Source organism: Pogona vitticeps, chromosome 7 (assembly GCF_051106095.1).
Source record: "Pogona vitticeps strain Pit_001003342236 chromosome 7, PviZW2.1, whole genome shotgun sequence".
Classification (NCBI taxonomy): domain Eukaryota; kingdom Metazoa; phylum Chordata; class Lepidosauria; order Squamata; family Agamidae; genus Pogona; species Pogona vitticeps.
The window spans coordinates 3,095,963-3,118,543 of record NC_135789.1 but is presented as its reverse complement, the minus strand read 5'-3'; the positions used below and the strand labels follow the sequence as shown (position 1 = coordinate 3,118,543).

The window sequence follows — 22,581 nt, the reverse complement described above, 5'->3', positions numbered from 1 at the left end:
CGAAAGGTCTTTTGTCAAGCCAGCGGGTCTTGATGGCTGGCTCAAGACCAGAATAATGTGTGTTAGAATATGGACAGTGGAATGTCTGGAGTCCTTTTGCTTTGTGTAGCAAGACGCAACCAAAGCAGGCCCATCGAATCGGGGAGGGAGGACTCGGTATTCTTCCTGAAAGCAAACAGGATTTCAGCCGACATATTCACCCAGCTGCTGTGAAAATTATAGCTGAGTTTACAGGTCGCAAAGAAATCTAATCGATGGGGTAGGTGGGATGGCAGATGATGATGGCAGATGATGATGATGATGCCTGCCTTCATGACACCACTGAGCATAATAAAATGAAGGCCTGTCATTATTTTCTCTGGTCTCCAACCTCCTTATTGTTTCGTACAATTTCACTCTCACATTAACACACAACCTCGCCACATCTCTCCTTTTGCTTTCAAGCAAAGTTCCCCCCCCCCCAAAAAAAAGGCCGAAAAGAAGAATGAATTGAAGCAAGCCCGGAGGAGTATTTTTGTTTGTTACTGCATCAGTGGACCGCTTGGCGTCTAGACAGCTGGTGTTGGCCTCTGAAATAGCCCTGGAATGTCAAAGCTGATCTTGTTTATAGGAGGCGGAGGCTGATGTAGAAGGAAAACACTAAAAATAAGTTGTTTTCACATGAGATGGCCATATGGAACTCACTGCTACAAGGTTTTTGATTGCATGGTTTTAAAGGAGGTGGGGAGGAAAGACCTCATAACACCATAAGGAGCAATCTGAGAAAATAAGTGAAACCTGGACTTTGCTCGGGTTTTATTCAGGAAGAATATTTTTTGTAGGGTTTGGGAATGCATTTAAAATTTATTTTAAAACACCACCTCCTTTCTCCCCAAGTGTTGTTGTTGGGTAGGTTTGGGCCTGTTGCAGCCTGTCCTACCTTCTGGGGTTGTTGTTCGAAGATAAGTGACATGTTTCTGTCCGAGACTGATCCATACTTTTCACGACCTTCTCCCAAAATCAGGTGGCACTTTAACCTAAAGTCAGCCAAATAATGTTGGTGCATGAGGCGTATAAATGACCATAAAATTCAAGTAGCACAGGTTTTCCTAACTCTCTAAATTAGCTTCCTGATTCTCACCCTACCCAACGGCAGAGCCAGCTCTAAGACAGAAGCCATGCTTAGAATGTGGCCCTGGGATTTAGAAGGTCCGGGTTCAAGTCTCCATTAAGCCACCATGCTGGTTACCGTCTTTCGTCCTGACCCTACCTCAGAGGGCCGTTGTGACAATAAATGTGGCGGAAACGCAGCCCCAGTTACGCTTGCCTTGAGCTTGTGGGACAAAAAAATGAGATAAAAATGGAGCAGGTTAAGAAAGTGGGGTGGGAGGAGATAAACTCCATGTAGTTTTGCAAAGTAAATGAACTATGGAACATTCTGCAATGACCGGAATCGGTGCTTTTCACTCTTTGATAATTACTGCTCTTTCTTTCTTTCTTTCTTTCTTTCTTTCTTTCTTTCTTTCTTTCTTTCTTTCTTTCTTTCTTTCTTTCTTTCTTTCTTTCTTTTTCTTTCTTTCCTTCTTTCTTTCTTTCTTTCTTTCTTTCCTTCCTTCCTTCCTTCTTTCCTTCTTTCCTTCTTTCCTTCTTTCTTTCCTTCTTTCCTTCCTTCTTTCTTTCTTTCCTTCTTTCTTTCCTTCTTTCCTTTCTTCCCCAGACTAGTGTTCCTTCTGCTGGCAGGCCAGCTGTTTCGTCCAAAAGCACAGGGGTGGAAGAGGCACCTCCCCATGCCTGTTCTCCCAGGGTTCGGGTTAGGGTTTTGCTGAGTTGCCTCGTGCAGGGTGAGGCCGAGCCTAGCCAGGAAGCTGGATGGATCCCAGCGTCTCAGGAATTTCCCTCCTGCGCTGGCAGATGGAGACGGGGTAACGGAGAAGCGCTTTGTTGTGTAGGAACCAGGGACCAGCTGGGAGTGTTGGAACGGGGGGGGGCGAGTTGGAGACAGGACTGATCCAGGTATCCCCTGGCAGGGGATGTGGTCTCCCTGGGAACAATCACTTGGTACAGTGCCTGTAACTCCCCATCTGACTTTTAACCTTCCTTATTCTGGAGAAATCTAAATGCTTACTCCCAGCTTTCCTTACAGGAAAGACTTTTTCCCCTTTTCATTACGAAATTCTCAAAATCTGCCCACGGTGCCTCCGCATCTGAGAGGAATCCAGACTCCTTGTCGCAATCTAAAGGCAAATTGTGAAACGCAGGCCCCCGTCTGCATGCAACCGCCCTCCTCCCCCACCTGCCCCGGGAGAGTTTAAAAAAAAAAACACTGTTCGCCTAGTTAGTCTGTGTCAACAACCACGTGCCGGCGGCTTTCCTCTCTCAACACAACTCTTCCCCGTGGCTAGAAGTATAGTGGTAAATGTTTCGCTGCAGGCCTGTCATGAGAATCCCCAAGGGGAGAGTCCGGAAACGTGAGCCTTTTTCCTCTCCACAGGGAGCAGGTCTTTTGTAAAGCCGATGGATACTGATTGCCCGTTCCAGACCTAAGATGTATAGCTTAGAATGACATTTCGTCGTGGGCAAAATCCCACCGCACCCTGCAGATATTACAAGGGTCCCAGCCAGGATGAGAGGGCACAGAAACATTTTTGGAGGGTGACATAATTTTAGCTAATGAAATTTTGGCACGTTATATACTGAATTTTGCTCTGTCAGAACCTTTTTCTCTGATACGCGATTCTCTTTTTTTTTCTAACCTCTACAAGTAGGACAGGTAGAGCACGCTTCATGACCAGTGGAGAATTTGGAACCAGGTCTAGGTGTTCTAACCATGATGCTATGCTGTCTCCCAAGCCTTTCTTCCTCCATCTTCTTTGCAATAGTGACTGGGGGAGCTACACTGAGACACTGCAGTGTGTTTTCCACCCCTTAACCGTGTCCTCTACAAGTCCTTTCAGAGCAAAAACATATTTTTCATTTAACTGGCTTCGCTTGGAGTCCGTTTTACCTACTGGAGCCAACGGGAGCGGGTTTTCTGATAAGCAGTAGCCCTGTGAGCCAAGATCGGAGACTGGAATGCAGATGAATTCCAGTCTGGGAATCAGTTTGGGGTGAGAAAGAGACACAGTGTAAACCAAAATCCTGGTGTGGAGGATGCAGCTGTATCCTTTCGTAGGGCGGGGGGGGGGGGAGAGAAGAGCGATCCTCTCTTTTACACAGCTGCGGCTCTCTGCTTTGTCCAAAACAAAGCAGGAGCGGCCCCTAAAGCCGGGCGACAAACGGATCTGCCTTAAATTCTTCCCGTAAATATCCCTGGCATTTGAACCCAAAGTGGGTTTCTGAGATACCCACAAATGTATAGGGCCTGCCGTCTTAGGTGTGTCTATGAAGAGCCACTGAGATCATTGAGACTAATTTCCGAGCAGGGCCGGCCCTAACATGTGGAGGGAGGAAGGGAGGCTCCAGAAGGACAAGAGTGGCCCGCTACACCATCTTCCCTGAGCCATTTTGGATGAAATGAAAAAACCCTCTCCCTTTGTGGCTCTGGGCTTTGCCTCAGGTGGAAAATATTTGAGGCCGGCCTTTGAGTAAACAAGTTGCGGATTCCCTTTGGAAGGCGTGAGGGCACTTCTGTGGCCTTCCAAGTCCTAAAAAAATAAGCCCAAGCATTTCTCCAAGACAAATGCTTGGAGAACTCTATATATATATAATTGTTTCTTTAAGCAGACCTTCTGCTAGGGCAGAAGCTAGCGTGGGACCTGCGTTTCCTCCATTGAGATGATGGATGATATAAAATAATCCGGAGCCCATGAGGCTGCCTTCACAGCGAGCCCGTCCAGTGAAGCAATCCTCCTTTTGAAGTCAGACGTTGCTCTGGGTTCCAGGAGGATCCTAGTATAAGGAGCTCTGCGTTGAAGGCATCTGTGCGAAGGGCGACTTCTCATGACAGAACATTGACAAGCGATTGAAATGAAAACACCCACCCCAGATCTTTGGATCGTGTCGGCTTTTCCCTAGTCGGTGGGGACAAAAAAAAGAGGCCAGAGGTGTATGCTCAGAGGTACACTTTACAACAGGGCGAGGAGACCAATTTAAACAAGAACTATAGTGGACGCTGAAGATGGAAGCTGTTGCTCTTGTGTACGAACCACCAAGCTTTTGTCGCTTGCTTGATTTGTTTTGTCTTTCTTCCAAGTTCGACTTCCCTGTTTTTCTTCTTTATTTTCCTGGCCTTTGGGCTCCCTTCTCCAACAGCAGGACCGGGTTGTGTTCCCACCGGCTGCCCCCCCCTCCCCGGGGGAAGCTTGTGGTGAGCTGGGAGGCTCCTGTCATTCTGGAACAGCCTCCCTCCAGGGTGGGTTTGGCACGCCAGGTGTACAGTGCAGGGGGGGGGGGAAGAGGCCCGCCTGGTTGGAAAGGAGGAGGAATGGGAGAAAGCCAGGGCCTGCCCAGACGGCAAAGAGGCATCATCATCATCCTTCTATTTGGATCTCAAAAGATGACAGCATCGGGAGATCAGGGCGGTGAGTCATCCCTTCCCTCTTTGGTGGAGGAAGTCGGCCTCGGAGCCACCTGGCTGCTTCGGTGTTTGGACTCATCGACCAAAGAGGAAACCAGTCAGGACCTGCCCTAGCCTTAGGCACGGGGGGGGGGGGGAGGCTCAGTCCCTTCCCCAGCCATTTCTCTGCAAGCCCCTCTTGGCTATTTTTACCTCTTGCAGGACAAAACTGTGGATGACACATGTGAGCTGTGGGTCCTGCTATCATCATCGTCACCATGTGCGTCAATTTCTATAGTGATGCTTTTCAAGGTTTTCCAAATAGAGAACACACTCAGAAAGGGTCTCCCCTTCCTTTCTTCTGGGGAGGGGGGTGTTTAGCCCTGGGGACACGGTGCAGCTGGCCCAAGGCTACCCAGGCTGGCTCTTCTCCCCGGAAGGCCCAGTGGGGGAATTGAACTCCCAACCGCTGGCTCCGCAGACAGAGACTTCAACCCACTGAGTCAGAATACCTTATGTGGGATAAGGCCAAGCGCTCTGTGAGCGCGTTTGCTCACGTCGGCTGCCTGGACTTGGGAAACCACTTTGGAGTTTTTTTCTACCTAGGGAACCCCCAAAAAAGGGGGTCCCCCATCAGTTGGAGTTGACTTGACCGCACATGATTATTATGATGATTATTAGGCCCTCCCTCCTAACTTTGAAAATAACTTCCAAATTTTCCCTGGAATAAAATCCCTTCCTTAATGCATCTTGGGGTGTGTTTGCATAAGGTAGGTCTCTGCAGAGCCTAAAATTTAAATGGATGGACTGAAATTATGGGATGTGAACCTCAAAGGCCTTTTGTCTCCATTGCAAGGGCAGGGGGGAGAATCCTAGGAGGTTTTTTTCTTTCTTTCTTCAGCAGCCGGCTCAAGTCTGAACCAATTTTCCCATCCGATTTCTCTTGCCGTTTGTCTATTGCTCGCCACCAGCAAGCAAGAAAAAATAATCAGGAGGACGGAGGCACCTGCTCTCCTCGCCTAGCTCAGAAAGGAAGTGACTTTACCCCTTAAATGTGTGTTTTTTTTAAATGGAAAATCTGTGTGTGTTGCTGCAGGATGCCAGCGGCTGCCCTTGTGTCCAGGACTGGCCATCAAGTCTCCCTTTTCGGTCCTCCGGCTTTCTTGCCTTTAAATTCATAACTGGCCTTCCGAGAGAGTCGGGTGAAAACTTGTATTTTATTTTTTGCATTTTTGCTTGGGCGCGCACAACCCCGTTCTAATTAGGTGATACAATTTCTTCAGATGAAGGCCAGCTCTGAGGGGAATATTAAGTTTTACAGGGCCCCGCATGAGACGGTGTGTTTTGTGTACGGGGTCGCCTAGCGACGCCAAAACCGCATGGATGTGAGAGACCAGTTTTACGGTCGGGCCGCGCTGTTCTTGGACGGCCGACAGTAAGCAGGGTTATTTCAACCACGCTGGAATCTCTCAGCCTTCCGTGGCTGCATATGTGTCTCTGGTGTGTTTTCTGAAACAGGAATTTTTTTTAAAAAAGGAGGTTGGAGGGGGGGAAAGACCCACGAACAAGTGTGAAAGCGATTAGATGTCTATGCCTGGCCAGGCTTGGTTTTCTGCCCCTGGGGCAACATTTCTACATTATGTTACATCCAGGTGTAGGCTCAAAAAAAAAAGCAGTGTGCCAAAGTATCTTGACATATTTTAGTTTAAGAATGTCCTTAAAGAGGGAAAAGGAGCGGTGTGCAGATTTGGGATGGGTGGGGTTGACCTATCGTTCCCAGAGTTTTAAATCATATACAAGTTGACATATTTCGAATTAAAAGGCACGTCTAGTCAAAAGGATGTTAGCTGGCTGGGTAGCTCCGTGGTTTAGGTCTCTGGCTACAGAGCCAGAGGTTGAGGGTTCGATTCCTCGCTGTGTCTTCAGGGAGAAGAGCCAGCCGGGGTAGCCTTGGGCAAGCTGCACCGTCCCAGGGCAACCCAGATAAAACCATGTCCGAGTCTTCTACCTGGAAAAGCCTGAGAAAAGGGTCACCGTAAGTCCGAGTTGACTTGACGGCAGATGGCTATGACGGTCAGTTAATCAAAAGGACAAAGCCAGACCCGACTCAGGATGGGGACCCCTTTGGCCGTGACCCTTTCTGACGTTCTGAGATGAGCGACACATCTAGGGCCAGCCCTACCGTTGGGCAGAGTGAAGCGGCCAGCCTAGAGCAGATTTTACGGCTGGCTTTGGGCCCTGATCCCCTTGGCTGGGTGGATGACCGGCACCCTTAGAACTGCTCGATAGCTCTGGGGATTAAGTCTTTGGGGTTCTGGGTTCAATTCCCCACTGCGCCTCCTTGCCAGGGGTTGGACTGGATCATCCATATGTTTCCTTCTGGATCTGCAGTCTTAAGTGGATGGTGATGATCTGGGTCACCCCAGAGAACAAATATCACCCCACACACCGATGCCTGTCACAGGCCTGCCCTCAACACTTCCCTCCCTTAGAACTGGGCAGCTGATCTAATTTCCCACAATTCCCCAGCATGTTGTGGTCCATGGGCATTATGGGATGCTGCAGTGGCAGACTATTGTAAGAAAATGAGGCTGGCATCTTTTTTTTTTTTAATTCTCCCAGTTTCCCAGAACAATGCTTCATTCATTGAATCATTCATTCATTCTGCCTCTAATAGAAGAAGGAAGGGTGGGTGGGTGGAAAACGCTGGATGTTCAGCCCTCTCCATGTTAGAGGAAACAAGGCCCGGAAGGATACTGCAGACAAAACGATCACATCAGGTGACAAACGGTATAAAATTCCATCCGGTCTAGCCTGTAAACTGAATCTGAACTGGAAAGCAATAAACTTTTGCCCCTCCATCTTAGATCATCTAAGTCTGCACAGTGAACTCAAAATGAATCATATTCATAAATTATTTAAGCCCGCCCTTCCCTTTCACCCACCCTGCTCACTTTATACTTCTTGTCTGATGAAGAGACTGGTGTAGTCTCAAAAGCTTGTGTACCCTTCAGTGTCTCTTCACACTTTTACAGAGCTTTGAACACCTGGTTAAATTCCTCTAGCTGTGCAGCAGAAGGGCAGAACCGAACAGTTTCAAGTTCCCCCAGATGAGTCCATTCCTTTTGTCTTCTCATTAATGGGCACTTACAGTCGCAGTAACACACTCTGAGACATTTCTAGCAGAAAGAAGTTTTAAAAATCCATTTACTTCCAATGAACAGATAGCAGCAGACAGACAAGGCTCTCTTTGAATCAGAGTCAGGAGGGGAACGATTGGTCACTGCTAGATAGACTGACAGACACCCCAGCTGAAAAAGATACCTCCCAGCCATATTGGCTAAAGACCGCATCCAAGGCTGCAAAAAAAAAAAAATCTGAGACTTTTGTGCACCTTTTTCCCCCTAACAGTTGCTTAGCTGGAGTTTCTCCTTTGGGGCTGAGAAGCCAGAGGGGCGCTCTCCCTTACACAAGTGTGAACTTCAGTAAAAGATATGAGGTATTTGGCTTTTTGTGGTGCATGCCAGCTGACCCTTTTCTGTATACCCCATTCCGTGTCTCGCACACAGCTCTCAGACAGCATGCCATGTTCCTGCAGTCTTTCCCAGCTTTGCAAATTAAGTTTGCTGTTGTCTTCGCATGGTCAGGTTTCATACTTAGGGGAATCTCTGTTTTTCTTTTCTTCCCTTTTTACCAGAATCCCAGAAGCTAGCAAGCCAGCTTGGAACTGGTTCTGTTACTCAGGGAAATGAATTCCAGAGCCAAGGATGGTGTCAGAGAGAAAGCTCTCCGAGGATGATGTTCATTCTTGGGTTAAGCGGCTTAGCTCCTGAAGGATCTGGATCCCAGAATTTTGCATGGTGTTTGGGGAGGAAAGAAATCCAGGAGCTTGTATAGATATTTTTAGACTGGTGGGATTCATTCCAGAAACGACGACAATTTGCAGGCAGAAGAGGCAGGCCCTTTGTGAAAATCATGGCAATAGTTTAAAAGGGATCTTAACCAGGACATGGATAGTTTAGGAAGCGTTTTACTCGGCCAAAAATGACCTGCAGTTCCCAGAACTTGGGAAAACTGCTTTTTTTTTTCGGACGACGGCTCCTGAGGATGATGTGGCCTGTGACCTGACTGGGAGATGATGGGCCTTGTCGTCCAAAAAAGTAACTTTTCCAAACTCTCTAAGTTCACAAACCCCTTTCTGTCAACTCCTGCATCAGTTTTTTTTTGGTAGGCTCCTAAAGGCTTATGCTTACCGGACAGACATGTTTGTTATTATCTTTTAGACTGATGAATTCCTTTATATTCTGTTGTTGTTTACTAATGTTTTTCCGTCTCACCTGTCTGCATGCCCATTGCTTGTATATTGCATTTCGCCTGTTGTTTTTAGAAATGTTTTGTAGGCTCGTGTGTGTTATCGTTAGCTGCCCTGATGGCTTTGGAAACCAAGTGCAACGTAAAATCTAAGGGGAAGAAAGGGATAAAATAAATAAGGATTGTACTAGATAAGACCCAAAGCAAACCAAAATCCAATATTCTGTTTTTGACAGTGGTGACGCAGGAACCTCAAGGGAACCCACAGGATTCGACTGCAGGAACTCTTTCCTGCTCATTTGGTATGGAGAGGTGATACTGCCACACTGTAGCAGACAATACCCTTGTTTATTTATCTGTTTTTATATTTATATCCCACTTTGACTTTAAATTTATATCCCACTTTGTCTCCAGGGAGCTGAAGGCACCATATACAGTCCTTCCCCAACACTATCAAGTAGATCAGACTGAGCGTATGGGAGGGGTTCAAGCCAACCCGGATGATTTTCCCATCCGAGCCGTGATTTGAACCCAGGGCTCCTGAGTTCCAGGTAAAGATGTTCATCATGCCCTTGGAAGCTCTTGAGAGACAGAGAGCAGGTCCAGTGTCAAGGAAGAATTGCTGTTAGAAATATATATTGAATCTAGTCCTGCTAACTTCCAAAATAACCAAACCCAGAGCAGCTGATGGTACCTTAAATGCCAACGGGTTTTAACTGGCGTAAGCTTTTGTGGACTGCACCTTCTAGCAGAAAGATGGACTGAAGAGAGAATTAAGAAGCGCACACACAGCTGCGTGATTCCAAAACAAAATCCCGCTTTAACTGGATAACCAAAATAACACCAAAAATCATGAGCTTTCTCAGCCCCTGGAACTCTAAGGCTGGCATTACAGAGCTATGGGGGGGGGGGGGAAGAGAAGTCCAAAACTGCTCTTGGCTAAATAAATGCTGAAGATGTCGCTTCTGAGATCAAAAGGTCACCACGAAGATCGAAAATGGTTGTTGTGGGTTTTTCAGGCTCTTTGGCCATGTTCTGAAGATCAAAAACTTGACAAATCCGTTTTGAAGGGTGATGTGGCCGAATTTCAGGGAATGGCACATCCTACATCTCTCCTGTTCCTCAGTAGATTCTCCATTGCTTCTCGTGGGGATAGAAAATGCTCCGGCGCTGGCTGAAAGCAGAAGCACATAGTCGTTGGCAACCCCAAAGAGCAGGAGATTGCATGTAGATGAAATTGGAGGCAAAAAAAACCCAAAACACTCAAGCGAAGCCAAATTCTGGAGTGCTTGAGTTGTCGTCCTGCAAAGATTTTGGAATTTCATCCCCTGCTGCTCCTTCCCCTCTTGACTGCCCCTTTCCTTTCCTTTCCTCTCCCCACCACCCCTGATTTGCTTTCAAAGCGCCTTTGGCCCTTCCACCCCCTCACTTCCTCTCCTTTGGGGGGGGGGGCTCTGCCTTCTCCGGCTGCTGCCGCCACATGTCAAGACCACGGGCATCCTCTCTCCCGCCTGCAAGCCGCACCTCAGCCTCGGCGTTTGGTGGCTTCCTGTCGGAGCAGCAACCAGATGGATCGGTGGTTAATTCTTGGGGACCGGCTGGCGCAGGGCCACAGAGCGGAGGCAGACGGTGGCCTTGCCCATCTGGCGTTGTGGCGAAGGGGGAGGAGGCTGCGGCTGGATCAGGACCACACATGAGACAGAGGCAGCCCAGAAAGGCACAAATACGCCTGCGTGACATTGTCAAATGTTATATTGGGGTTTATGTCAGGTCTGGATTACAAGTTCTTCCTTGGGACCTCCCCAGTTTCCTGCCGCCAGAGTTAAGCAGGAAGGCTGGCCCTACCATTAGGTAGCAGTTCACGGCTAATGAAAGACAGAATCAAGTTTTTTAAAAATTATTAATATTATTATTTTGGTTAAAGAAAATGGATGAAATGATAGTGGAGCCAAACGTTTTTCCTCGTGCATTTTCCCCCTCCTACACCTGACTTTTCCAGGGACACAGGAAAACTGCTGTTACAGATGCTTTTCCTCAGGTGGGTGTCATGAAAGAGTCATAAATGAAAAGACGGACCTTCAAAGGGTCATAATCAGATCACTGGTCATTGGAATGAAAAAAAAGTCGAATGCAATTTTCAGGAAATCTGACCCGCAGAGTTACTCTCGGTTTTGCCAGGTGGTGGCTCAACGTTGCAACAGCTCTGCCTTATTTTGGGGCCAGGTTAGAAACACCTTAGCCCTTGTACCCGAGTAATTAAAATGCAAATGGAGCCCAGGTAGAATTCCTGATGACCAATCACACAACAAAGCGAATTTCCAAGTAAAGGGAGATGAGAAAAATCTTTGGGAGTTACAGTCCAAAGGCACTGCCAACCATGAGCCCTCCGTTGATATCTAGCTTAGGGTCCTATCCAGTATTATGTAGTCTGATTGGCACGGTGGCTCAATGAGGGTTTAGTCTTACCTATCCTATCAATGATGGCTTCATTTTATTATTATTATTTCATTAAACTGAAGGTGTGAGGGAGGAAATGAACCGGCAACGTTTTCCCCACTGAATCATGTCCTTCAGCCAGGGGGCTCAGGGCAGGCCCTCGAGCAGACGTCTTAAGGGCTGCTCGTGTTAAGCAAACCACAAATTAGCCACGGTTTTCCAGTAAATGCAAATCTCAGCGTCTGACATGTTGCAGGCAAGACAGACGAACTGAGTAACCAGCCATGACCACAAGCTGCAACAGCTGTCAAGCGGGCTCGGATGGAGATGGAGGAACATCTGCCTTTGTGATCCTCAGTTTTGTGTGTGTGTGTGCCTCAACATGACCGGGGTTTCTCTGTCTGTTTCTTGCGGATGTGTGTTCAGCTTCCTCGGGATGAGGCAGAGCCATAAGGTGGCTGGCCACCGGGTTCAACCTGACGTACAACCCACGTTTTGCAGAATCATCCCTGGGATGAAACCAACTCCCCGAAACAGATCACAACAAGGGGCTTCCTCTGATCTGGCCTCCTGCTTCCAGAACCTACAGGAGGGCCGAGCCGGCCCTGTCATTGGGCACACGGAGCTGACTGCTCAGGATAGCAAATTCTGAATCCCATGAACTAAGTTATTTACTTTGTTATCATGGGGATTAAAAAAAACAAACCCTGCCTGGTACAGGAAAAAGTCTTCTTTTTCGTTTGCTTGGTATTGGAAGAAGGGGGTTTTTCAGTCTGCTGTTTTTCAGCCAAAACAGTTTAGCTGTTTTTAATGTATTATGTGGCTTGAGAAAACCCCTGTCCTTCGCTGCTCCCCCCCCCCCGACAAAACAGCTCGGCCAGCTTTGTTTTTGTGGAAATCCACAACTCAACAATGAAAACAGCATTACAGCATATAGATCCTCGTGTGTTTGATGTCATTCAGAAGCTTGGATACAATTAGATCATCCGTCCTGGTCTTATGAAGGCCTTCTGCTTTTAGATGGTTAACTCAGAGCCTGGGAAGTTCCTCTTTAAAGTATTCCGTTCCCATCACCTATTGGCTGAGGTACAGAAATTAACTGGTCATGTAACTTATAGTTTATTACTTTAAAAAAAACTGATTAATATTCCCCACCTGATTAAGTAGACTACAATAAAGCAAGTTTGCTTGTAAGAAAAGATGGAGAGATCAGGGGTTGGGAGTTCGATACCTCACTGGGCCTCCTTGACGGGGCTGGACTTGATGATCTACAGGGTCCCTTCTAGTTCTGCCGTTCTAAGATGATGTGATGGTTCAAATACTGAAAAAGAGACAAGAGCTGGGAGGGAATGACTTCACTGTGGCTGACGTGCCAGCCAGCTGTTGAGTCACCCGTGGCCTCGGTGACACCAGCCTGGCAGTCTATTTATAGCCCGCCAGCTGTAATCTCCTTTGGAGGTAGTCTGCTAAACCCAATGTCATTTGGCCACACAGGACGCGTCCCGAGAGAGGCCATGGCTTGTTCGTTCAAGGCAAAGCCGGGCGGGCAGGAGGCTGAAAGAACTTGCACAAAGACCCGCTGGTGGTTGCCCTCAAGGTGAAGCTGGCTGAGCATCCCGTCGGGATCCACGTGGCCTTCAGAGAAGCTGCCATTGTGATTGTCTGTTGCGGGGGTTCCCAACCTTGGGTGCCCAGATGTTCTTGGGCTACAACTCCCAAAAGCCTTTGACTCCAGCTGTGCTGTCCACAACTGCTGGGGGTTGTAGTCCAAGAACATCTGGGGAGCCCAGATGTGCAGAACCCGTAGGCAGACCCAAGAGGGCGGAAATGAGCAGAGTGTCACATTTATGAAGTATCAGACTGCTGTCTAAGTGGCTTGTTAGATGCATGGGGAAGTGAGGGAGAGGTGTCCTCTGCACGCACTCAGAGGCACATTGGTCTCAGGCTGCGTTGACTCAAGCACCTGTTGCAAAGATTGTTTGTGTTAAAAAAAACCCCGATAACAATAACAATAAAAATAAAAATAAAAAGAATTTTATACCAGACCATCCAAATTCCGCGGGCTGTTCAAATAAGCTACAGGTTTGAGCCAATGTCTATCACATTATTCTGTAACATTAATGAGCTGGGGAAGCTGGCTAAGGATGAGGATGATGAAAAGTGTGACCCGATAACATTTGGAAGGAACCCAATTCCGGAAGGCTCTCCGTGAGCATCCGAGCAGGTGTGAGTGGCTCAGAGTTTCCGGAGAAAAACTTGGGAACTCGGATGCCGGGCTGGCAAAGAAAAGAGAAGGGATAGAGCGGAGCCCATTGTCTGGGTGGAAAACTTTGTTATAACCAGCACCTGGTTCAGCTTTTCCCGCCTTGCATTGTCTCTGTTCCTCGAATCCTGTCTAGGCAGACCGGAAAGGAAAGGAAAAAAAAGGAAAAAAAGCCAAGAAGAATTGAAAAAAACTGCTTTAGATGACTGTCTATTGCACGGCTTCCAGGCAGTCCCAGAAGACTTAACCTCTCACACGTTCGTCATGAAGCTCCCTCCTAAAATTGGTCACCTGTAAAATTTGCTGATCAGTTTTACTGCATTGAGTGTGAACTCAATCAAGATGCCGAGCATTTTTGCCTTCTTATTCTGGATGCTCCCAGTCCTTGGGTCATACACGGTCTCCCATAAGTTAGGCAAAAAGGAAAATGCAACTGGAAAACACTAATTCTTTTCCAAAAGCTTTTTTTTAAAAAAAAAATTCCTTCAGTTTGTGCTTTTAAATGTTCATAGTTCGGAAGGAACTAATTGCAAGCAGCTAGTTAGTCCTTAGCGCCTTTTGCTAAAAATGAAGGTGTAACTACATTGCCATCTGGTTTATAACTCCAACAAAGGATGACTTTATTCCTTTTGCTGTTTTTTTTGAAGTTACTTGTATCGTTAGGAGGTTGTAGACTCACTAAAATGGTGGGGGTGGAAATGGATACTTTGAACTGCCAGCTTCTGCTGCTTTGCAAGTGGTGAGATGACAGCCAACAGGGTGTCAGGAGGGCATATTTTATCCTTCACCCCTACCGCTTTTGTAACTTTGTACAAATCCCAAAAAGGAACTAAAAGGAACTACTTTCGTTACTTAGGATAATGGAAAAGTAAAGCATTTACTTTTGGAAAACACTAATGATGATGGCTTGAGAGAGAAGCGTGGAACTCTAGTTATGCCTAATTACTTTTTTTGAGGTAACTCCACACACTGTGAAAAATGGTTCCCTGAGAACCATGATCCATTAATACAGAGAACTGTCTGGAGGAGCCAAGCCATTTTCTCCTCCTGCGTTTACACACACACATGCGCACGGGGCCCAAGATGGAGCAGAGAAGAGACCACAGCGTCCGTTCAGGGCTCGACGAAAGCTGGATAGAGCTACGATTGTGTGTTGAAGACATCAGGGCCAGCGAGGGAGAAATTCCAGAGATGTTTCACGTGCAAAAGGATACTTCCTTAAAGAGCCTCTAGACTAAATAACGCTTCTTGTGTCTGGAACTGGTTGCTTCTTTGCTAATGAACCCCTGCAGCTGTGCAAAGAAGCCCAGGGAAGGCCCTGAGATCTGCGGTGGTGTGCAGACTCTTCTGTTCCCTGATCCGGAGGGCGCCTCGGTTCTGCTGTGCGCAGCATCGATGGTCTGTCGTCCGCTCTAGGTGCCCGAGACTGCCTCGCTGGGAAAAGGAGAGGCGTCGAGGCTGCTCTTTGGCTGATGCATCAGGCATGGGATCCATTGAGCTGGATTGGGGTGACATGCTCAGAGGCACTCTTGAGCTTGCTGAGATCCACCTGGAAAACGATGCTCAAGGCAGCAGGCTTCAATTAAAAACAACAACAACCCATTCTGTACCAAGCAATGCACATTCTAAAAGCTGTGTCCATGTTTCCATGCAGAGGGATGCATCCCAGAATGCTCTCTGCCTGGGGAGCGATGGGACTTGTAGTCCAAAAAACACAAACCTGTGTATTTTTGCTTGTAAGACTGTAGAAATGTGGAAGATCTCCCCAGAATATTTGCTGAGAGGACGTATGGCAGCAGGCTTTTAAAAAAAGTTATTTAGCCTGTTTTTTCAACTGCCTGGGCTTTGAGGTGTTTCCCAAAGGTGTGTACTTTCCAAGGGGGTGACCCGCGACTTCTAGAACAAACCCAATACGCCTTGATCCTACACTTTATTTCTCTTCTCTGACGAGCCTACCTTGTCAGGCTGTTGTGAAGATAACGTAGTGTTCTGTTTGGACTCAGTGGGGGTATGCTGGTTCAAATCCCCACTCAGCTGTGAGGTTTGCCGGAGGGTCTTGCAGTAGCCACACCTTCTCTTGGCCAGACTTGGCTTTCAGGGGTGTGTGTGTGCGCGCGCATTTGTGCCCTCCAGAAAATTCATCTCGGGACTGACTGTACAGGAGGATAAGGGAGGAGACCCCCTAAATCTGTGGTACCCATAGCAAAAACCTGAAACTATGACTACCAAGAGGTGGCCTTCACTCCCTCAATGGAACATTGAACTCACAACAGGAACTGATGGCGGGTGAAGTATTTCCTTTGGGCACCGTGCCCGGGAGCCTCACAAGGGGGTGGAATATCCCCGGAGCCCCCTTCGTAAAAGATGCCAGTGTCTCTTCGGCCAGGCTGGGGCGGAGGGAGAGAGAAGGGGGTTTCTCCACCACAGCAGAACCACCAAATTAATCTCCTCTTTCATTCTTTTCTATACCATCATCAGGAGATTTTTCTCGGTGTTTAGGGTTTCTGGTGTCAAAAAAGAACTGGGCAAGGTTGTGCACGGTCTAGACGCATGTATTTATAACCCTGATATATGTGTGTGTGTGCGGCGGGAGGTGAATAGCCAGCATTCAAAAGCAGAGCTTTTTTTAGCCTTCGGATGGTGAACTTCAAGGGTCTCGCTCAGAGTCGGCCGACTCCAGAGGGAATCTGGAGTTAATCTCAGAAAGGAAGGGAGGGGAAAACAGGCGGCCGGTGGGGCTATCGGAAAACAGAGCTTTCCTTAATGGAGAGCACCTCCTGTCTAGAAAGAGTTTGTCTGAGGTTGGCGAACTTCCCGGCTGGACTACTGCAATCCGTTGTGTCTGGAGCCACCCTTTGAAGACAGTTCAGAAACCTTGTGTGGTATGAAAAGTGGCTCTTAGAATTCTAGTTGAGCGGGTTTATGGAGATACTTATTTCACATGTGCTGCAAGAACACCTTGCCAATGCATGAAGGTGAGTTCAGGAGTTCAAAAAAGAGGAAGGTCAATATGAGACAGACAAGCTCCCTGTGGCTTCTGGTGACCCTACAAATTAGTGATCTCTAAAATTGTCCTGTCTTCAACCGTCCTGCTCAGTTCTTGTAAACGCAACCTGGTGGCTTCTTTTAGGGACTCTGTCCATCCCGTGTTCATCTTCCTCTTTTCCTGCTGCCTTCCCAGCCTTTTAGCCACAACTCCAAAAATCTCCCAGCCAACGTGGCCTGTGGCTTTGTGTCGTATTTATATCTCGGTATCGTCAGAGTTGGAGCAAGGTTTGAAAAGAGTGCTTTGTGAAGGTTAGACACGTCTAGGTGGGGGAGAAGGACAAGTCGGGGTTTAAAAAAATAAGAAGCAGGGAAGAAACCTCTTTTGTGTGAACCTAACCCTTATTGCCTGTGGGTTTGTAGCCACTCGAGTCCAGAACAGTCAATTTTCTCATCTCTGCACTGAAAAAAGAAGTGCCTGGGGGCTCCGAATTCAAATCCTGAGCTGCCTCTCAAAGGCTGGCAGGATGAAGTCTAGCTTTTTTGGGGGTGGGGGCCAAAAGCCAGAAGCATTCTCTCCCATCCTTATACCCCCTTCTCACAGCTGCTGAAAAGGTGACTCTGAGTGAGGGGGTGGCTACCCCAAGATCCTCCTTACACCACTTTTCAGAGCTTGTCCTCCCCCCCATGTCCCTCACATCCTGGGGCAGTGGCTGACCTACATTTTTGGGGCCCCCATTGCAGCCAGGAATAAGATCTAGGTCACCCCTGTTATCTCCTTCAATGGGGTTGTTCTACAACACATGGCGACATTATTTTTCTTTCTTTTTCGATGGGGAGCCCAGTCGCTCTTGGGGCCCCTCCCGGGATTTGGAGCCCTGAAACTGAAGGTCCCCTCATTCCCTCACAGGTCCTTCCCTGTTTGGAGGGAGGGGGGTTTTCGTGTCTGGCTGAGGGGGGGGGGAAGAAACCCATTTCCTCTGCTCCTGGCCTCCTCCGTCGCCTCATCCCAGCAGCTGCGTGAATCTGTCAGGAGGCCCAGAAGATCTGTTTGAGCCGTTGCCTAGACACTGGCCAAACATTCGGCCCGCTGTGTCAGAGACGTGCGAGAAAAAATTCGCACTCGAAACGGAAGGGTAGGAACAGAGGTCTCTATTTCTCTCTTTTCCCCCCACCCCCTGCCGTTGTAGGGGAAGCATCAAAAGCCGGGGTTCAAAACACACCATCTCCAGCCCAGAAGGGCCATTGCTTGAGGGAGGGGGGACTTAGTTACAAGGCAGAGCAGGATACGGTGCCGCCTAAGGCCAACGGCAACTGGTTCCCCCCTCTCTGCCTAACTTAGTTGTGTTCTGTTAACCAGTACCCCCCCACCTCCGAAACCAGTCAAACATTTTTTGCCACCTGCAGTCAAGAATCCTATCAATGCCTTTCACCCACCCCCCTGGCAGTCATAATCCAATGTTTCAAAGGAGTTTTCTTTTTAAATGAACTTTTAAAAAAACGGAACAATTAATTTGCTTTTCCTGGAACGTGTGACAAGCAGTCTTGCTTTGCCCAACGGTAGGGCTAGTCCTGAAGCCTGCTGGTGGTGCTTGGGAGCTAAGCCCCATAAGCCCTAGCCAGAGTGGCCCATGGTTTGGACAGATGGGGTTTGTAGTCCAGCTCTCTTTGGAGGGCCAAAGCCCGCTTACATCTGAGCTTCAACATCCCTGCCCAACCGCTTATGGCCGCTCACCGCCCCTAAGCCTTCACAGACCCTCTGCTCTGTTCCATTTCCCCTCCTTCATGCCTCCATATTTGCAAAACGCTGCATCTTTAGAACAGCACAACATTCTTCAGCAGAGAACTCATCAGTGGAGGAGCAGTTATACAATCTACCTGTAATGCCAGGGGAAAAGGTGCCCCAGCTGCACAAATAGGGGGTGTCCACTCAGGAGTAAGGGCAAAGTCCCACCGCCTCTTAAGCCACCTGCCCCAAAGGGTTTTGGGGAGAACAACAGCAGCAGGTCTAGACTGTGAATTTGGATTGTGGTCCTCTGCCGCCCCCTATGGGCACCTGGGAGTATGACATACAACCAAGAGTGCTGTGAACACTTGAAAACAAACTCATTCCCTGAAAGATAAAAACAGTTCTCTGTTTACTGGGTATTGCCTAAAACAGGACATTGGGTTTTTAAAAAACTTTGTGGCACTTTCCTCCCCCATTACATCTCAAGGCATGACGCAAACATCAAGAACTTGAAGCCAATATGACTTCTTATCTCCCTCCCACAGCTACTTAGTTTGGTAACATCTTGCCCGGCAAAGAGATCAGTGATGTCAGAAGCTTGCACAATGTTTATGCTTTTTTTTGTTTTTGTTTTTTGTGGGTTTTAATGGAGGGATGTTGGCCTCCATCACAGCCGGAGGTTGGCTGGATATTGCATGAGAACCGGAATCTTAGCTGGCTATTGAGCATTTGCAATTAGGGGTAAGGTGATGGATGGAAATGTTAGAGGGCATTAAATGCAGAAGCAATTCATAATGGAAATTACCGTCTCTCTCTTGTATTTCTCATGTTCACTTCTTCCACAACCTCACTATCTCACATCCCTCTCATGGTCTATCTAGTTGGAGAAGGGGTGGCCGTGTTAGTCTGTACCAGCAAGCAGTAAAAGCGAAACAGAAATAAGAAATTAAAAAAAAAAACAAGAAAAAAGTGGTGGTGCCTTTAACTTTTATAGTTTTAAATGTGTAGAGACACCTGAAATTCTGAACAATCGACTCTGGATCTGATGAAGTGGGCTAACTGCTATAATAAATGTAGTAGACTTTAAGGTGCTACAGGTCTCTTTGCCGTAGGAAACTACCACATAGCTACCTGTCTGGAACCCTTCAGAAACCAATGATTTTAAAAACATGGGTTTGAGGGAATCAGCCTTTAAACATTGACCCCTAATTCCTAAGTGACTGCTACTTTTCCAGCAAAACCATCGTAGTTTTAATCTACAGATCTTGCATTTTCCAAGCATGATTATCACATTTATTTATTAGTTCCATCTAGATCTTGCTCTACCTCTCAGGAGCCCAAGGTGGCGTACATGTTCCTGCAAGTCGCCTTCCTTCTATTCCTTTCCATGCAGAGAATTTAAAGGAGAATTTTGCCATGTATGGGGCACAGTAGATTGATCATCACCATCATCTTAGAAATACAGAGTTAGAAGGGACCCCATAGATCATCCAGTCCATCCCCTCTCAAGGAGGCACCATGGGGATTCAAACTCCAACTCTGGCTCTGCAGCCAGAGACCTCCTGCTGATGGTTACTGTGGGTTTTTCGGGCTCTTTGGCCGCGTTCTGAAGGTTGTTCTTCCTAACGTTTTGCCATTCTCTGTGGCCGGCCTCTTCAGAGGACAGGAGTCAGAACTCTGTCTGTGCTCTGTGTTCTGACTCCTGTCCTCTGGAGAGGCCGGCCACAGAGACTGGCGAAACATTAGGAAGAACAACCTTCAGAACGCGGCCAAAAACCCTGAAAAACCCACAACCACCATCAGATCCCGGCCGTGAAAGCCTTTGGGAATACACTACCTCCTGCTGAACGGATACAAACGGTTCTTACAGATGGGAACATTCCAGTGCTGGACGACAACTTCCAGAATCCCCCAACTAGCCATGGTCTCTCAGCTTCTCAGGCTACACAGATGGTCTGAGGACGCAGTCCAATAAAGTTACTTTTTTTAATTTACTGCCCTAAGCAGTGGCCAGGAGCCTAAACTGCTTTCAGACGAGATTTTACAAATGCTGGAGAGGAAAATGCCCCCTCGCCTTCCCAATTTATCCTCATTCGCCTCTGGTCTGTTGGCCACTGGCCTCCACGATTCAGACCGTGTTGCCTGGTTACTGCGTGGCGGACCATGTCAAGAAGACGTTCCCGTTCAGGCTGCCGTGACCGAAATGCCAACGCGGGAAAGCCAAGACAAGCCTTGTTTTAGGGCCAAAGAGAGGCCATTTTGGCGGGTCGAGAAGCGTCTAATCAATGCTGCCTCTCCCATTCTAATCTGCTTTTGTATTTATTTATTCAAAAATATGTGTATTCCAGCTTTCCCCTTCAAAGGACCCAAGGCAGCTTACATCCTTAAAAAGACAGCATTTTACAAGCTAAAAAGTTTCAAGTATACAAATACTAAAAAAAGATCACATACCATACACATGGTCAGCTGTGAAGTACGGATGCTGTTCCCAATGGCCATCATCCCTATTGACATCCTATCTGCATAATTTTGATAATTTCCATATTATTAAGTTCACTCATCTAGACTGCCTGAGAGAGGGGATTCTGGGCGTTTGAATCCAAAACGTCCTTTGCAGCTGCTCTGTGAGGTATGTCAGGCCTTGAGAGAACAGGACGGGTCCAAAGGCACCCACCCATCCCCCCCAGAACTCTAACCACTAACCACACTTATGGGAAATGCACAGTGTGGGCTTCCTCAACCCAGTGCACCCCGGATGAGGGGGGACACATTTCCCATCCTCCCCAGCCAAGGACTGCATGCAGAACCATCCTCTTGCTATTTCCCCTCTGTTTTCACTGTTGCCCTGGGGCCCATGAAGCAGCTTCTCCGCTCCCCCGCGCGCACCGTGATGGGGCTGACTTACGGATCCAGTTACATACATCTCTGGAGGTTATTTGGCAGGCCTTCCCCCCCCCCCCCCCCGAACTGAACAAACCAGTTTCTGTCCCTGAGCTGTAGGGCCAGTTATAAATAAACCTTTAGCAGCACATGTGTCTCCCTTGCCAAGGGGTTGAGCATTTCCTGTTGATAGGATGTCTGTTCCCCCCCCCCCGCGCCCGCCTGCCTGCCAGTGGGGAAAAGAAGCCACGCTTAAAAGCCGGGCCGCCTTTTGCACTGCGTGAGCTGCAGGGTTGGTTTGATGTTGCGTTCGCAAAACTCAGGGGCTTGGTGGCAATCTCGTTCGTTCTGTTCGTATCCTACTTTTCCCAGCAAGTCAGTTCTGGCTGTTTTCATTTCTGGTTAGAACTGAACTTCTTGTTCATAGATTTTGCACTGGAGGTTTATCTTTGGAATTCTTCTTCCCTGCCCCCCCCCCCCGCCCCCAAGAACGGTCACTATGATGTTGGAAGCAAAAAAATAAAATAAATCTATATATATTGCTTTCTTTGAATGTCAGAGTTCTGCCCCTTTTCATTTTTGTAAAGAGACTCGCCTGTTGTTTTCCCTACCAAGGGGTGTGACCCCCCCCCCATGGAAGCAAAATTGGTCCAGGAGGGGAAGGTGATGGATATGTAGACCATGCACATGTAGATAAAGAAACACACATGTTACAAAACAGCAATAAACCCGCAGGGACCCGTTTCTAAAGGAAACCAAACCCTTGTGAGAAGCCGCCGGCCTGGAACCTCTCTGCACTCAGCACCCTTGGGTGGGCATCACGGGGGGGGGGGTTCACCTGAAGTGAAGGATTCTGGATTTCAGAAAAGGGTGCTATTCTAGAATTTCTGAGTGCCGCTGTGGGCCATTTTGGTTCTGTATCCACACTCTTGAAACTGAGCAGAATAGCTGGGGAGTACAGGAGGAAGGGTGAGGAGCCAGCTGTTTCCGTCCCGTCGATATTGGCCGCCTGAGGCAGTCACCTCACTCTGCCTGGCGGTAGGGCTGGAGCAGAAGAAATCTGCTGGCTTTCCTTCTGTATATTTAGTTGTTGTTGCAGACTCTTGGACTTTCCACCCTTTCCAGTGGCTGCCTTCTCCCGGTTGCCTCGCTGGCCCCTCGCCTTGCAAACATGAGCCGCTTTCCAAAATTGTCCCCAGGACCTCTCGTGATGGACAGCTGACTCTTCGGCCAGACCCCCCACGAGAGAGGTGTCCACACAGGGTAAAGGGGGGGCGGAGGGAGGGGGCCTGTTTGCTGAGCGGCTTGCCAGACAGCGACGGGCAGAAGGTCACCGGGACCTCCGCCAGGACTCCTTTGGGCTCGGCTGCCTCATGTGACCAAAAGTTCATGCATTTGTCACTTGATGGAGGCACGCAAAGAGTCTGGAGGAGGACGGAGGGGGGGGAAGCTTTCCATGCTGCAACGACAGGTTTTTAAAAACAAGGCTTGGGGTGGGGGGTG

The 22,581-nt window shown here is 48.1% G+C and overlaps 1 long non-coding RNA gene across 1 annotated transcript; it reads right to left on the bottom strand.

The window, feature by feature from the left end:
- Positions 1–7,982: 7,982 nt before the first annotated feature.
- On the bottom strand, positions 7,983–21,065 carry LOC144584047 (uncharacterized). The gene is made up of 2 exons (XR_013538053.1): positions 20,650–21,065; positions 7,983–9,959 (listed from the first exon to the last, which is right to left on the bottom strand). It is a non-coding gene; the product is annotated as an uncharacterized LOC144584047 (long non-coding RNA).
- Between the last annotated feature and the right edge of the window lie 1,516 nt (positions 21,066–22,581).